This window comes from Muscardinus avellanarius (assembly GCF_963383645.1).
Source record: "Muscardinus avellanarius genome assembly, chromosome: 13".
Taxonomy (NCBI): Eukaryota; Metazoa; Chordata; class Mammalia; order Rodentia; family Gliridae; genus Muscardinus; species Muscardinus avellanarius.
The window spans coordinates 90,097,351-90,114,158 of NC_137799.1; the positions used below are offsets into that span (position 1 = coordinate 90,097,351).

Genomic DNA, 16,808 nt, shown 5'->3' on the forward strand with positions numbered 1-16,808 from the left:
AGATCACATCCTGGGCCACAAAGTGAGCACTAGCAAATTCAAAACAATGTGTCATACTTCCCTGTGTCTTATCAGACCATAATGGAATGAAGTTAGAAATCAACTATAAAAAGACCCAAAGAAACCACATGAACATGTGGAGGCTGAACACCACACTTCTGAATGAAGAATTGGTCATAGAAAATGTAGAGGTGAAATCAAGAAATTTCTAGAAACAAACAAAAATAAAGATACAACATATCAAAACTTCTGGGACATTTTGAAGGCAGTATTGAGAAGAAAATTCATAGCACTGATGCTCACATAAGAAAAGCATAAAAATCATCAAATAAATAACCTAATGACACACCTCAAAGCCCTTGAAAAATAGGAATAATCTAACCCCAAAGCCAGTAGAAGAGAGGGAATTATTAAAATCAGAGCAGAAAGTAATGAAGTAGAGAATAAAAAAACACAGAAAAGCAACAAAACCAAAAGCTGGTTTCTCAAAAAAAATTAACAAGATAAACCACTAGCCAACCTAACTAAAAAAAAAGTGAATCAACCCAAATTATGAAGATAAGAGATGAAAAAGGAGATATTACTACTGACAGTGTAGAAATCCAGAGGGTTATCAGAAACTACTCTGAAAAACTATACTCCAATAAAATGGAAAATCTGGAGGAAATTGACAACTTTCTAGATAATACAGCCTTCCTAAACTGAGTCAAGAAGGTAGAAAACACTTAAACCAACCAATAACAAAGAGATTGAAGCAGCAATAAAGAGCCTACCATCAATAAAAAGCCCAGGACCAGATGGTTTCCCAAGTGAATTCTATAAACCTTTATAGAAGAGCTAACCCCAATACTACTCAATCTATTTCATGAAATAGAAGAAAAATGGAACTCTCCCAAATACATTCTATGAAGCCAACATCACATTAATACCAAAAACAAATAAAGACAATTCAAGGAAGAACTACAGGCTTATATCTTTGATGAATTTGGATGCAAAACTGCTAAACAAAACACTAGCAACATGCATTCAAAAACCCATAAAGGTCGGGCATGGTGGCATACTTGTAATCCCCGCACTTGAGAGGCTGACACAGGAGGATCACACAGGTTCGAAGCCAGCCTCAGCTACTTAGTGAGGCTTTCAGAAACTTAGTGAGACCCTGTTTCCAAATAAAATATAAAAAATGTCTGGGAGTATAGCCCAGAGGTAGAAAGCCTCTGGGTTCCACCCCCAGTACCACCAAAAAAAAAAAAAAAACATAAAGAAGCCGGGCGTTGTGGCACACGCTTGTAATCCCTCCCCTTGGGAGGTGGAGACAGGAGAATTGCCCAGGTTCAAAGCCAGCTGTGCTGACTTACGAGACCCTGTTTCCAAATAAAAAGTATAAAATAGGTTTGAGCCGGGCGTGGTGGCGCACGCTTGTAATCCCCGCGCTTGGGAGGCGGAGACAGGAGGATCGCGCAGGTTCGAAGCCAGCCGTGCTGGCGTAAGAGACCCTGTTTCAAAAATATAAAATAGGTCTGGGAGTGTAGCCCGGAGGAAGGAGGGCTTCCAGGAACCCCAGTACCACCAAAAAAAAAAAAAAAAAAAAAAAAAAAACCCATAAAGAAAATCATACAGCCAGGTGTGGTGGCGCACGCTTGTAATCCCAGCATTCGGGAGGTTAAGACCGGAGGATCGCGGTTCATGGACAGCCTCAGCTACTTAGTAAGGGCCTCTGCAACTAAGTGAGACCCGGTTTCAAAATAAAGAATAAAAAATAGGGCAGGGGCTGTAGCTCGGAGGTCAAATGCCCCTGGGTTCCATCCCCAGACCCGCAAAAAAAAAAAAGAAAATCATACATCATGACCAGGTAGGGTTCATCCCAGGGATGCAAGCCTGGTTCAACATATGAAAATCAATCCATGCAATTCATCACAGAAACAGAACCAAAGACAAAAATCACATGATCATTTCAATAGACGCTGAAAAAGTGTTTGATAAAATGAACATCCATTTATGATAAAAGCACTGCAGAGAACCAGAATAGAGGGAACATATCTCAACATCATAAAGGCAATCTACAATAAACCCACAGCCAACATCATACTAAATGGGGAAAAACTTCAAGAATTCTCCCTAAAAACAGGAATAAGATAAGGATGTCCATTATCACCACTTCTCTTCAATATAGTACTAGAGACTCTAGCCAGAGCAATAAGGCAAGAAAAGGAAATCAAAGGAGTACAAATAGGGAAAGAGGAAGTCAAACTTTCACTATTTGCAGATGACATGATACAATATTTAGAAACCCCAAAACTCAACCAAAAGGCTTATAGAACTGATCAACAAATTCAGCAAAGTGTCTGGATACAAAATCAATCTTAAAAAATCAGAAGCTTTTCTGTACACCAACCATAATCCACTGAAAAAGAAATTCAGAAAAAACTTCTACTCAGGAACAGCCACAAAAAAATAATACTTAGGAATAAACTTAACCAAGGAGGTAAAAGATCTCTACAAAGAAAATTATAAAACACTGAAAAAAGAAATCAAAGATCTTAGGAGATGGAAAGATCTTGATCTTCCATGTTCATGGATAGACAGAATAAATATCATTAAAATGGCCATCCTTCCAAAAGTGATCTACAGACTCAATGCAATGCCCATTAAAGTACCAAGATCATTCCTCACAGACATAGAAAAATCAGTCCTTAAATTTATTTGGAATAACGAAAAGCCCAGAATAGCCAAAGTAGTTCTCAGCAATAAGAACCATGCAGGAGAAATCATAATACCTGACTTTAAACTATACTACAAAGCCATTGTAATAAATCAGCATGGTACTGGCACAAAAACAGATACATAGACCAATGGAGTAGAATAGAAGACCCAGAAACAAGTCCACACACTTTCAGCCAATTGATTTTGACAAAGGGGCCAAAAACATACATTGGAAAAAAGATACCCTCTTCAACAAATGGTGTTGGCAAAACTGGTTAACCATATGCAGAAAATTGGAAATTAATCCCACTTTCTCACCCTGCACAAGAGTCAATTCAAGATGGATCAAAGACTTGGAAATTAGACCAGAGACCTTGAAGCTCCTTGAAGAGGGCATAGGTCCAACACTGCAACACATAGGCACAGATAAACACTTTCTCAACAAGACCCCAAAGGCACAACAAACTAAAAGGCGAACCAATACATGGGATTGCATGAAACTGAAGAGCTTCTGTTCAGCAAAGGAAACTGTCAAGAACCTCAATCGAGAGCCAACAGAATGGGAAGAGATTTTTTGCTACCTACACCTCCGATAGAGGACTAATATCTAGAATATATAGAGAACTCAAGAAACTCAACACTAAAAAACAAATCATCCAATAAAAAAATGGGCAAGTGAACTAAATAGACACTTCACGAAAGAAAAAATTCAAATGGCCAATAAATGCATGAAAAAATGTTCAACATCATTAGCAATCACAGAGATGCAAATCAAAACTACCCTGAGATTTCACCTAACTCTAACTAGAATGGCAATCATTCAAAACACAAACAACAACAGATGCTGGCAAGGATGTGGAGAAGTGGGAACTCTAAAACATTGTTGGTGGGATTGCAAATTAGTGCAACCACTTTGGAAAACAGTATGGAGAATCCTCAGAAGAATGGGAACAAATCTATCATTCGATCCAGCAATACCACTTCTGGGTATCTACCCAAAAGAAAGGAAACCAAACTACCAAACTAATGCATGTGTATCTATGTTTATAGCTGCACAGTTCACCATAGTCAAACTATGGAACCAGCCAAGATGTCCATCAACAGATGAATGGATTACAAAACTGTGGGATATGTACACAATGGAATTTTACTCAGCCATCAAAAAAAACTCAACTACATCATTTTCAGGGAAATGGATGGAAGTGGAGGACATTATGCTAAGCGAGATTAGTCAGTCACAAAAAATAAGAAATCAGATGTTTTCCCTAATATGTGAAAGCTAAGGAGAAATGGGTCAAGAACTCTAGATGAAAAAGAAAATCCTATAGAGGAGCAAGTAAGACAACCTAAATGAGGGGATTGGAGGGGGGAAGAAGGAAATTCTCTAAAACACACAATGTACTTAAACATATCGAAGTCAACCACTAAGCCAAGCATGGGAAGGAGGGATGGGGAGGGAATGGGGTGGGAATTGGTAGGGGTTAAATCGTTGATGTGTACATATATGTCCACACAAGTTTTTTACCCCAACATAATGTATGAATATAATTTACCAATAAAGAATTTTTTAAAAAAAGATGTCAATATTCCTCATACTGATCTACCAGTAAGACCCCAGTAGACCCTTTTTCCAAATAAGAAATAAAATAGAGCTGGAGGTATAACTTGGAGGTAAAATGCCTCTGGGTTCAATCTCCGGCACAAAAAAGAAAAAAAAAAGTTTGACTTTTCTGCAGAAATTGACAAACTAACACAGGCATGGTGGTGTACTCAGTACTTGGGAGGCTGAGACAGGAGGATCACAGGTTGGGTTCAAGACCAACCTTAGCTACTTAGTGAGGCCCTCCACCACTTAGTGAGATCCTGTTTCAAAATAAACAATAAAAAATAGCCGACTATGGTGGCGCATACTTGTAATACCAGCATTCCGGAGGCTGAGACAGGAGGATCACAGTTCGTGGACAGCCTCAGCTACTTACTTAGTGAGGCCCTTTGCAATTCAGTAAGACCTGTTTCAAAAATAAACAATAAAAAACAGGGCTGGGGATGTCAGTACCTTGAATTTACAATCCCAATTGGAGAATCTGAAGAGGATCACTACAGAAACCATTTATATCATCCTACTGAGAGCAAAAAAATATCAGGTCCCTTGGGCTGTAAACCTCCCAAACAAAGGAAACAAGCATTCTTTAATGGCCAAAAGAAAGAGATGCGCCTAACTTTTAATCATTCTAACAAAGTTCTGCACTGAAAAAAATAAATACTCAGTGCCAGGAGTGGCATGCACACTTCAAATCCCAGCATTAGGAAGGCTGAGACAGGAGGATCTGAATTCACGGACAGCCTCAGCTACTTACTATCTCATCCCAATCTAACTACTTTCAATTAAACTGCTAATAAAAATTTTCAAATGTAGTTGAAATATTTTTGCTTTCCTGATATGTGTGTGTGTGTGTGTGTGTGTGTGTGTGTGTGTGTGTGTGTGTTACTGGGGGTGGAACCCAGAAGTTTTTCTACCTCCGGGCTATACTCCCAGACCTATTTTATACTTTATTTGGAAACAGGGTCTCACTAAATTGCTGAGAGCCTCACTAAATAGCTGAGGCTGGCTTTGAACCTGGGCGATCCTCCTGTCTCAGTCTCCCAAGCACCGGGATTACAAGAATGTGCCACCAAGCCCCGCAACTTTCTTGATTTTTATTTGTTAACAAGCTGTTTGTATTCTTTGAAGAACTACTTTTCAAGCTGGGCATGATGGCACACGTTTGTAATCCCAGCTTTCAGAAGGCTGAGACAGGAGGATCGTGGTTCACTGGACAGCCTCAGCTACTTAGTGAGGCCCTTTACAATTCAGACCCTGTTTCAAAAAATAAAAAATAGGGCAGGGAGGTGTAGCTCGGAGGAATGCCCCCTGGGTTCCATCCCCAGTAGCTCAAAACAAAAACAAAAACAAAAAAACTATCTTTCAGAAAACTGAAACTCACCTAGTTAAAAAATAATAATGGTCCATCCACACATGACTTGTAAAAATGTCAATATACAAGAAATCAAGTGTATTTTAAAAGTTAGAAACATATTTCTTTAGATTGATTATAATTATCAGCTGCACACGTATTGTCAGCAAGAGATGTAAAAAATAAAACAAAGGGGAAATCTAATTGGCTAGTGATATTTAGACATGCTCCATGGTTTTCTTTCTTTCTTTCTTTCTGTCTGTCTGTCTGTCTGTCTTTTTGGTGGTGGTACTGGGGATGGAATCCAGGGGCCCTCTACCTCTGGGCTACACTCCCAGACCTATTTTATATTTTATTTGGAGAAAGGGTCTCTTAAGCCAGCTGAGGCTGGCTTCGAACCTGCACGATCCTCCTGTCTCAGCCTCCCAAGCGCAGGGATCACAAGCGTGCGCCACCACGCCCGGCGCTGCTCCATGGTTTTCGAAATGTGACCAAGGGAAAGAGAAGTGTTTGATCCTCGATCTATGTCACTGGTCAATGTCTCCAAATACCATTGCCATCCTGTGCCCTTGGTTTCGCAGAGTGGCAGCTTTCAAAACTTGTTAATTATTAATGACTTTGTAAGAAATTTCCAAGCAGATGGACAATGAATAGCATAAGGGTCTTATAAAAGGCCCCCATAAGGATAGATGATTAAAAAGGAGGGAAAATAAGACAAAAAGTTGGAAGGGCTTGTAATCCCAGTACTTGGGAGGCTGAGCCAGGAGGATCGCAGGTTCGCGGACAGCCTCAGCAACTCGTGAGGGCCTCCGCAACTTAGCTAGACCCTGTTTCTAAAGAAAGAATAAAAAATAGGGCTGGGGGCGTAGCTCGGAGGTAGAATGCCCCTGGGTTCCATCCCCAGTTCCAAAAATAAAAAAGTCGGAGGGAGCGGTGTTAAGCGGGGGATCCCGAAAGGAGGTGCTTCGGGTTTCCGCCGCGCGGCAAAGCACCTAAGGCTGAATTTCTACCGCGGCCAAGGAGGGCCTGGGACCCAAAGAACCCTGAGCGCCGGATCCCGGCCCCTCCCCGCGGGGGCGCAGACCCGGGCGTACGCGGGGGCGACGAGGCCGGCGGGTTCCCGCCGCCCCAGCCACCCGGGAGCCCCGACTCCTCTCCAGAAGCGCCGTCCCGTGTCCAGCGGCCCCGACCGCCCCGCGCCCTCCGCGGCGCCCCGACCTCCAACGGCGGCCGGGCGCGGGCGGGCCGGGCTGGACGGCGGCCGGACGGCGCGCACTGACCGGCTGGGGCGAGCCCGGCGCTCCGGCGGCGATCGCAGGACCCGGCGCTCCGCTCTGCCCGCCGCCGCCGCCGCCCGCGCCTTTTGTTGTCACGGGTTCTCAAGGCAACAGCGCTGCCGGGCGCCGGACGCACCTCCCCCAGGCGGCCGCGTCCAGGCCCCGCCCACAGGCCCCGCCCACCCGACTCCGCCCACCGAGACCCGCCCACTAGGGCCCCGCATCCGGCCCCGCCCACCAAGGACCGCTCGTCCGGCCCCGCCCACCAGGGATCCGCCAGCTCTGGCCCCGCCCACCAAGGACCGCTCGTCCGGCCCCGCCCACCAGGGATCCGCCCATCCGCAGCCCGCCCCCCGCGGGTCGCCCAGGGCCTGGCCTCTGAACCTCCCCGCAGATCCGAGCCGAGTCCCCCCAGCGCGGCTCTAAATGCTGAGTGGGTGCCATGTTAACCACCAATTCAGGGGTCTTTGTTTTTGTTTTTTCAGGTAAAGATTGAGAAACAGAAGTTTGTAAGGCTTACAGGTCCCGCGGTGTTTACTTATCAGGGGCCAAAGAAAAGACTTCCCTTCGCGCTCCAAAGGTTCGTTCGATGGAATACACCAGGTTAAAAAAAAAAAAAAAAAAAAAAAAAAATATATATATATATATATATATATATATATATATATATATACACACACACACACACACACACACGTTTATTAGCTTGCATAAAGGAGACAATCACGACGGGGGGAGCGGGAAATAGCAAGAGTGTGACAACCCACTAACCTGGCATGATTCCTTTCTATAACAGAAGGGGACCATAAGAAACGTAGACAAATTTTAGGGACTAGTAAACGACTTTTAGAGGAGTTAAGTGGTCTTGGAAAAACATACAGTGTCCTAGAACAAAGTCCCTTAGGGGCGAAGAACAAAGAATGGATTGTAAATGATTCTGGAATATTCAATTGAACCAAAATAGAAGGCAATGGTGGGCGGGGCGTTGTGGCACCCGCGTAATTTCAGTGCTTGGGAGACTGGGTTTCGGGCCAGCCTCAGCTACTTAGGCTCTCTACAATTTAGTGAGACCCTTTCTCAAAATAAAGAATAAAGCCAGGCGTGGTGGCGCACGCTTGTTATCCCAGCATTTGGGAGGCTGAAACTGGAGGATCGCGGTTCCGGGACAGCCTCCGCTACTTAGTGAGGCTCTCTGCAACTCAGTGAGACCCTGTTTCAAAATAAAGAATAAACAACAGGGCAGGGGGTGTAGCTCGGAGGTCGAATGCCCCTGGGTTCCATCCCTAGATCTGCAAAAAATTAAAAAAATTAAAATAATAATAATAATAATAATAATAATAAATAATAATAATAATAAATAAAGAATAAGCTGGGCATGGTGGCACACAATTGTAATCCCAGCGCTTGGGAGGCTGAGACAGGAGGATTTCACAGGTTCGAAGCCAGCCTCAGCTACTTAGGCTCTCAGCAACTTAGTGAGACCCTGTTTCCAAATAAAGTATAAAAAGTAGGTCTGGGAGTATAACCCGGAGGTAGAAAAGCCCCTGGGTTCCACCCCCAGTACCACAAAAAAAGAAAGAAAAAAAGAATAAAAAATAGGGTTGGGAGTATAGCTCGGAAGTAGAATACCCTGCGTTCAACCCCTAGTACCGAAAAATAAAAAGAAAGAAAGAAAGCAGTAGTGGTGTGGTGTGTGTCCACAATCTGTCCTAGTGTGTTAGCAGACTTCTGGTTTAAAGGGGGGTGGGAACTTGAGGGGTAGTGGGAAGATGAGAATGGGGTGCTGGAGATTGAAACCAAGAGCATTCTACCTCCTACCTACACCCCCAGCCCTATTTTATTTTTTATTTGTAAACAGAACCTAGCTAAGTTGCTGAGTCTGGCGTTGAACATGTGATTCTCCTGTCTCAAACCCCAAGTACTGGGATAGCAGGTGTGCACGGCCACTATGGCCGGCTCACTTCTGTCTTTTGTCCTACAAAGTGACTTTAGTTAAAGGAAAACTCAGGGAAAGAACCAGGAATAATTGTTTTCTTCCTTCACCGTCAGTTCTTGACTTCAAGCTGACAGGAAGAGTTATAGCCCTCTTGCAGTACCTGCCGAGAAATTCTTTTAGTCTTTTTTTTTTTTTTTATTTTGGTGGTGGTACTGGGGTTCCTGGAAGCCCTTCTACCTCCGGGCTACACTCCCAGACCTATTTTTTATATTTTTATTTGGAAACAGGGTCTCTTAAGCCATAGCAAGTGGCTGACTTCAAACCTGCGTGATCTTCCTGTCTCCGCCTCCCAAGTGTGGGGATTACAAGCGTGCGCTACCACGCCTGGCTCTTTTAGTCTTTTGCTTGACAGTGTTTCCAAAGCTCAATCATGTAACATCTATCAGTCCTTTTCTTTCTTTCTAGTATTTTTTTTACTTATTTGTTTATTTATTTATTTATTTATTTTGGCACTGGGGATTGAATCCAGGGGCATTCTACCTCTGAGATACACCCTCAGCCCTATTTTATTTTATTTTATTTTTGTGTCTTTGTGTGGTACTGGAGATGGATTACAAGCGTGCGCCACCACGCCCTGCTTGATAATTCTATTTGTAATTGTTAGGGGCAACCACTGTACTGTTTTCTTGCCTTTTTTTTTTCTTGTTGTACTGGGGATTGAACCCAGGGGCATTCTACTTCCAAACTATACCCCCCCAGCCCTATTTTTTTTTATTCTTTATTTTGACATAGAGTCTCACTGAGTTGCAAATGGCCTAAGTAGCTGAGGCTGTCTGCAATCCTCCTGTCTCATCCTCCCAAATGCTGGGATTATATGTGTGCATCACCAGGCCTGGCTAGTGTTTTGTTTTTTGAAGCAGGATTTCGCTAAATTGCTGAGTCTGGCCTCAAACCTGAGATCCTCCTGTGGGTCATAGTGGGATTACAAGAGTATACCGCCAAACCCAATTTATTTTAATTTTTCTTAATTTTTATTACAAATCTCTAAGTTGATTTTGCTGAAGCTGTGGTGTAACTCAGTAGTGGAACATGTGTTTAGCATGCACTAGGCCCTAGGTTCAATCCCCAACACCAAGGAAAAAAATTGATTTCATGACCCACTAATGGATTATAACCTGTAATTTGAAATATACTGGTTTAAGGGGCGATCTAAACCAACATGGTGGCAAATACTTGTAATCCCAGTACTTGGGAGGCTGTGACAGGAAGATCACAAGTTTGTGGCCAGGCTCGAGTACTTAGTAAAGCCCTCCACAACTTAGGGAGACACTCTTTCCAAATAGAAAATAAAATAGGTCTGGGGGTATAGCTCAGGTAGAATGCTCCTAGGTTCAATCCCCAGTACCATAAAATAAACAAATACATAAATAGTAACAATCCAGCTGATGATGAATCAGGGATGTGTGTGTGTGTGTGTGTGTGTGTGTGTGTGTGTGTGTGTGTGTGAGAGAGAGAGAGAGAGAGAGAGAGAGAGAGAGAGAGAGTATGTGTGTCTCTGGGGATTGAACCAGGGGCATTCTACCTCCAACTACACCCCCAGACCTATTTTTTATTCTTTATTTTGAAGTAGGGTCTTTCTAAGTTGGTGAGGGTCTCACTCAGTTGCTGAGGCTGGCCTTGAACCTGTGATCCTATTTCAAGATAAAAAAATAAAATAGGGCTGGGATGTAGCTAAGAGGTAGAATGCCCCTGAGTTCAATCCCCCAGTATCACATACTACAAAAAATAAATTAATTAGCCGGGCGTGGTGGCACATACTTGTAATCCCCGCGCTTGGGAGGCAGAGACAGGAGGATCGCGCAGGTTCGAAGCCAGCCAGCCGCGCTGGCTTAGGAGATCCTGTTTTCAAATTTTAAAAAATATATAAAATAGGTCTGAGAGTGTAGCCCAGAAGTAGAAGGGTTTCCAGGAACCCCAGTGCCACCAAAAAAATAAATAAATAAAATAAAAAATTAATTAATTAATTAATTTGAACTATACCCTCCCACCTCTGATAATTCTATTTGTTTTTTTTTTTGTTTTTTGTGGGGTTTTTTTGCGGGTCTGGGGGTAGAACCCAGGGGCATTTGACCTCCAAGCTCCACCCCCTGCCCTATTTTTTATTCTTTATTTTGAAACCGGGTCTCACTGAGTTGCAGAGGGCCTCACTAAGTAGCTGAGGCTGTCCTCGAACCGCGATCCTCCTGTCTCAGCCTCCCAAATGCTGGGATTACAAGCGTGCGCCACCACGCCCTGCTTGATAATTCTATTTGTAATTGTTAGGGGCAACCACTGTACTGTTTTCTTGCCTTTTTTTTCTTGTTGTACTGGGGATTGAACCCAGGTGCATTCTACAACTGAACTACATTACATCCCTAGATCTTTTTCATTTTTGAGTTAAGGTCTCACTAAATTGTCCAGGATGGCTTCAAATTTGTGATCCTCCTGCCTTTGCCTGCTGAGTAGCTGGGTTTACAGGCACACAACACTGTACCTGGCCACTATACTGCTTTCTACAGCCACTGCACCATTTAACACACCCGCCACCAGTGCACAAGGGATCAGATTTCTCCACATCCTTGCAGTTCTCCACCTTTTTAAAGCCATTCATTTATTAAAGAAACTATGTCAAGCAGGCATGGTGGCATATGCCTGAATCCCAGTATTTGTGAACCTGAGATAAGAGGGGCGCTGGTTCAAGTACAGCCTCAGCAATGTAGTGAGACTCTCAGCAACCTAGTGTGACCCTGTTTCAAAAAAAGGGGGGGAGGCTGGGGTGTAGCTCAGAGGTAGAATGCTCCTGGATTCAATCCACGGAGAAGAAGGGGGGAGGGAAGGGTAGAAGGGAAAGGAGGAGAGGGGGGAGGAGGAATTATGTCATTTGTCTTATAGACCCTATCACATTAGATTCGGCTGAACATCTCTGTGTTTTCACTTAACTTGCTCTTCAATTTCCTACATTTCTTACAAACTCCTAGTTAGATCTAGATTCTTGATTAGATTCATATTCAAACTTCTGGCAAGACTAATTCATAGCTGGGGCTGCGTATTCCTTTTGGCAACATACCTGGCACTGGGCACGGTGACACACGCTGTAATCCAGTACTTGGGAAGCTGAGATAGGAGAATCACAGGTTTGAGGCCAGCCTCAGCAACTTTGCAAGACTGTCTCAAAATCAAAATTGTTTTTTGTTTGTTTGTTTGTTTGTTTGTGATGCTGAGGATTGAAATCAGGGGCATTCTACCTCTGAGCTGCACCTCCAGCCCAATTTTTTATTCTTTATTTTGAAACAGAATCTCATTAAGTTGTGGAGGGCCTCACTAAGAGATTCTTCTTTTTTAAAGGAAGGATGGGAAAGAGAGAAACATGACACTTTCTGCTATAAAAGGTAATGCCCTTAAAAAACCTAACTATTCAGCCATGTAGGGGGGTCAGCTGCAGTAAGTTTTTTTTTCTTCCAAATGCTGTTTCTGCCAACAGAATTTCGCGTTGTGTTCCTTACAGACAGGAGCGCCTTTACATCCAACTGTAATTCTATTTGCCCTGGAGTAGGCATAAAACGCAGTTCAGCGCCGGGCGCGGTGGCGCACGCTTGTAATCCCCGCACTTGGGAGGCGGAGACAGGAGGATCGCGCAGGTTCGAAGCCAGCCTCTCTGGCATAAAAGACCCCGGTTCCAAAAATAGAATAGGTCTGGGAGTGTAGCCCGGAGGTAGAAGGGCTTCCAGGAACCCCAGTACCACCAAAACAAAAAACAAAAAACAAACAAAAAAAACAAAAAACCACAGTGCAACTGTTGCATGGTGCTTTTCTGGCCAGTTCCTACATCTCCATTTCATGACGATCCTATTTTTTGACAGTTCTATATATTCACCAGTGATGTTCCCATCAAATATCTGGAATTTCCCTCCTTTTTCAGCTTCTACTACAGCAGAAGATTTGGAAAACGGAGGCACTAATCTTTCACAGTGCAGAGGCCATACAGCTGTTCTGTTGTGTCAGAGCCATACACAGAGCCACTGTGGGAAGCCTGCAGCCAATGCCACTGGAGCTGAGGCCTGCAAGGTGCATTCACTCAGTTTCCTTTTAACAGTCCATTCCTGGGCTGACGCAGCTTTTGTTGGTAAAATCATCCTTGCTTGAAATTCCGAGAATCCAGGCCACAGTGCAGGCTGGCCGTGGTGGCGCACACTTGTAATCCCCGCGCTTGGGAGGCAGAGACAGGAGGATCGCCTAGGTTCGAAGCCAGCCTCAGCTACTTAGTGAGGCTCTCAGCAACTTAGTGAGACCCTGTTTCCAAATAAAATATAAAACAGGTCTAGGAGAATAGCCTGGAGGTAGAAAACCCCTGGGTTCTATTCCCAATACCACCAAAAACAAAAACCAGAGCACAGTGCAGAGCGTAGCTTGGGTGAATAGGAAAGACACCCTCTGCTTCACAAGGTAGCCTGCTTACCGTCTTAAGTGCCTCAGGCCATCTCCAAGGGCCCTGACCTCCGTGTGCCTGCTGTTTTCCTAACATCCTTCAGCACATCCCATTTCCTTTATCTTTACCCACCTTCACCTCGGTGTCATCTACTTCACTTTCGTCAGAAAGGTTCGTTATGTCCATCAATCCCGTGTGCTTGGCAACAGATTCTTTAACTTTTCCGCTCATCTTTATGTTCCACTTATAGAAGATCAGCTTTCCTTTGCCGCCGCTGCGCGACGCCTCACCCTCCTCCCAAGTGCTGGGATTACAAGCGTGTGCCACCATGCCCAGCCGACTTTCTTTTTTAATTGTAATTGTGTGTGTGTGTGTGTGTGTGTGTGTGTGTGTGTGTTACTTAAGATGGAACCCGGGGCATTCTACCTCCGAGATACACCCCCAGCCCTATTTTTTATTCTTTATTTTGAAACAGGGTCTCACTGAGTTGCAAAGAGCCTCACTAAGTAGCTGAGGCTGTCGGCAAACCCGGATCATTCTGTCTTTGCCTTGCAAAGGCTGGGATTACAAACATGCGCCACCTCACCCAGCTACAATTTTAATTTTGAGACATGGTCTCACTTACTTGCCTAGTCTAGCCTCAAATTTTGCAATATTCTGCATCAGTCTCCTGAGTAGCTGGGATTATAGGTGTAAGCCACTATGCCCAGCTCCTATGTCTATTTCTTAAGTGTGCAGAATTGTTTTTGGAAACTTCTGGACTTCCCCTCCAGTCTCACTGGCCAAAATGAATTACCCCATTACAAAGCAACCACAGGCTAAGAGACAGTATTACCATGAAAACGAAATCTTTCATAATATAATCAATCCACCTCTAGAACTAGGCATGGGCTCACCTTCTCCCTACTCCCACAAAGGAGGCCGAACACAAACTACTGACAGTTGTGCAAGCCGTGTATTGCACACCACCAGGAGGCATTGTCATCCCCAATGGTTATGACAAATCTCCAGCAGATGGCAGTAGAGTGCTTTGGGAAAGGCTTGGCACCCTTTTGTGATTTAGTTACAAGTGAACAAACAGGTCTCTGCAAAACCGCCGTCTGCATTGGTGGGTTCTGCATCTGCAATGGAGCCAACCAACCACAGACGAAAAATATTCCAGTCTAGAATCTTTTCATATCATTTCCCCTTAACCAATACAGTATAAACAACTACTTACATAGTATTCATACTATATTAGGTATTATAAGCCATTTAGCCATGATTTTAAGTATATGGGAAGATGTATTGGGTTATATGCAAATACTAAGCCATTTTATTTATTTATTTTTTTGGTGGTACTGGGGGTGGAACCCAGAGGCTTTCTACCTCCGAGCTATACTCCCAGACCTATTTTATATTTTATTTGGAAACAGGGTCTCACCAAGTTGCTGAGAGCCTCACTAAGTAGCTGAGGCTGGCTTCGAACCTGGGCGATCCTCCGGCGATCCTCCTGTCTCAGCCTACCAAGTGCGGGGATTACAAGCGTGCGCCATCACGCCCGGCTAAATACTAAGCCATTTTATATAAGATGTTAAGCATCTGTGAGTTTTGGTGTGGTGGTTGGGGATCCTGGAACCAATCCCCCACGGATAACACGGAAAAGGAACTACTGTTGTTACTTAACAAAATCAAGATTCTGTTGGAAGATGGGGACGGAGGTAAGAAATGAGTGCATTCGCCTCTCTTCTAAGCACTGCTGATGCTCTTGAGAGCAGCAGCCGGGACATTCATGCACACCGTTATGGCGGCATGGAAAGACGGCAGAAAAAGTGGTAAATTCTATTGTAATGAAATAACCAATTTCAAGCCGGGCGTGGTGGCGCACGCTTGTAATCCCAGCATTCAGGAGGCTGAGACAGGAGGATCACAGTTCACGGACAGCCTCAGCTACTTAGTGAGGCCCTCTGCAACTCAGTGAGACCCTGTTTCAAAATAAAGAATAAAAAATTGGGCAGGGGGTGTAGCTCAGAGGTCGAATGCCCCTGGGTTCCATCCCCAGACCCGCAACAAAACAAAACAAAACTTCAAAAGTTTTGAAGATCTTTATTCAGTTCTACTACAGTTTGAATATAAATATTAGGCAAACAGATATCCTAAATTAAAATCATGATGAGCTGGGCACAGTGACACACACCTGTAATACCAATACTTGGGAGGCTGAGACAGGAGGATTGAAGGCTCAAAGCCAGCCTCAGCAACTTAGTGAGACACTGCTTTAAAATAAAAAACAAAAAGAGCTGGGGGTGTATCTCAGAGGTAGAGTGTCTCTGGGTTCAATCCCCAGCCAAAAAGAAAAAAAAATCATATATAAAACTCATTACTTTTTTTAAAATCGCCAATAAAGCTGTTTGTGGGTGGGGGGTATTGAGGGTGGGACCCAGGAGCTTTCTACCTCCAGGCTACACTCCCAGACCTATTTTATACTTTATTTGGAAACAGGGTCTCACTAAGCTGCTGAGAGCCTCACTAAGTAGCTGAGGCTGGCTTGGAAACTGTGCGATCCTCCTGTCTCAGCCTCCTAAGCAGGGATTACAAGCCTGTGCCACCACGCCCATCTTAAGATAAAGTTTAAAATAACCAGTGTAACCAGGCGTCCTGAGTGGCTCCCAATCCCAGGCTTGGGAGGCAGAGACAGGAGGATCGCACAGGTTCGAAGCCAACCTCGCTGGCTTGAGACCCTGTTTCCAAATAAAGATATAAAATAGGTCTAGGAGTGTAGGTCCGAGGTAGAAGGGTTTCCAGGAACCCCAGTACCACCAAAAAAAAAAAACCAAAAACCCAGTATATAGACCACTTGCCTAACATGTATGAGGTCCTGGTTTCAATCCCTAACAATAAAAAAAGAAAAAAGAAAATGATTGCAAGTTGAGAAAAGCTGTTAAGTGAGTAGAAGAAATGTTATCACTAAACATTAATTGCACTATAAGGTACTATTAATTTTTAATTATTTGTGTGTATTGTTGGGATGGAACCCTGGGGCCTTCTACTTCTGGGGTATACCCCCAGACCTATTTTATTATTATTATTTTTTAATTTGGAAATTGTGACTAAGTTACTGAGGGCCTTCACAAAATTGCTGAGGCTGGCTTCAAACCTGTGACCTTTTTTTTTCTTTTTTCTTTTGGTGGTACTGGGGGTAGAACCCAGGGGCTTTCTACCTCCAGGCTATACTACCAGATCTTTTTTTTTTTTTTTTTTTTTTTCAAAACAGGGTCTTACTAAGTTGCTGAGAGACTCACTAACTAGCTGAGGCTGGCTTCGAACCTGTGTGATCCTCCTATCTCAGCCTCCCAAGCACAGAGATTACAAGCGTGTGCTACCACACCCAGCTTCCCCCTGCCCAATTTTTTTATTCTTTATTTTGAAACAGGGTCTCACTGAGTTGCAAAGGGCCTGATTAGGTAGTAGCTGAGGCTGTCTGTGAACCATGA

General features: G+C 43.8%; 1 pseudogene across 1 annotated transcript; it reads right to left on the reverse strand.

The window, feature by feature from the left end:
* Window positions 1-12,324: 12,324 nt before the first annotated feature.
* Window positions 12,325-13,042, reverse strand: LOC308272257 (activator of 90 kDa heat shock protein ATPase homolog 2-like; annotated as a pseudogene). Its single transcript has 2 exons — window positions 12,696-13,042; window positions 12,325-12,473 (listed from the first exon to the last, which is right to left on the reverse strand). The product of its transcript is annotated as an activator of 90 kDa heat shock protein ATPase homolog 2-like (transcript).
* Window positions 13,043-16,808: the final 3,766 nt, after the last annotated feature.